The sequence below is a fragment of the Sinocyclocheilus rhinocerous genome, unplaced genomic scaffold, assembly GCF_001515625.1.
Source record: "Sinocyclocheilus rhinocerous isolate Xijiao unplaced genomic scaffold, SAMN03320098_v1.1 scaffold168, whole genome shotgun sequence".
Lineage (NCBI taxonomy): Eukaryota > Metazoa > Chordata > Actinopteri > Cypriniformes > Cyprinidae > Sinocyclocheilus > Sinocyclocheilus rhinocerous.
The window spans coordinates 269,242-269,853 of NW_015635532.1; the positions used below are offsets into that span (position 1 = coordinate 269,242).

At 55.2% G+C, this 612-nt stretch overlaps 1 long non-coding RNA gene across 1 annotated transcript in view; it reads right to left on the reverse strand.

Annotated features, from left to right (window-relative positions):
- Positions 1 to 198: 198 nt before the first annotated feature.
- The window catches only part of LOC107747091 (uncharacterized), an 18,763-nt gene continuing 18,349 nt past the window's right edge, over positions 199 to 612 (reverse strand). Inside the window, exon 3 of the long non-coding RNA XR_001640761.1 lies at positions 199 to 599. This is a non-coding gene — a long non-coding RNA (uncharacterized LOC107747091). The remainder of the gene's footprint in view (positions 600 to 612) is intronic.

Below are 612 nucleotides of genomic sequence, written 5' to 3' on the forward strand. Positions count from 1 at the left end.
GCAGCCTCTTAGGCCGTCTCTAGGGGCGGTGAGGCAGACCCATTCTTCCTCCTCCCCTTCCTCCGTTTCCGAGAGCAGGGCAATGAAGCATCGTCGGCCGCCTCTGGGGGAGCTGTCGCTTCATCAGCCGCCTCTGGGGGAGCAGCAGCTTCGTCAGCTGGGGAACATGCCAAAAACTCCACAAATCCCCCAAACGTCAGGTGGTCCAGCCCCCTCATTCTCCACCAATTGAGGGGCTCATCAATGGCGTAATTAAAGAGGTCCTTGAGGGCCGCATCATTAAACCCCAACCCCTCTGCAGCACCGCTGAACTCCAGGGCAAAATTCCTCACGTCAGCCCCCTGTTGACGGAGGGAGCTCAAGGTCTTAAATTGGAGCATGCGCTGGTAGTGGGGGCTGGAGAGAGTGGAAGCTGGTGGACAACGCAAACCCTTCTTCTGCTGAGTCCTCATCTTGGCCAGTTCGTACTGTCAGGGTTGGGGATGAAGGGATGAGGCGAGGACTCAATATTGCAGGAAATAAGGGCTTTTTATTCAAATAAAACAAAATAAACAACAAAAACTACCCCGTGGGGGGAAAACAGGCTGGCAAGGCAGGATCTGGACACGACAC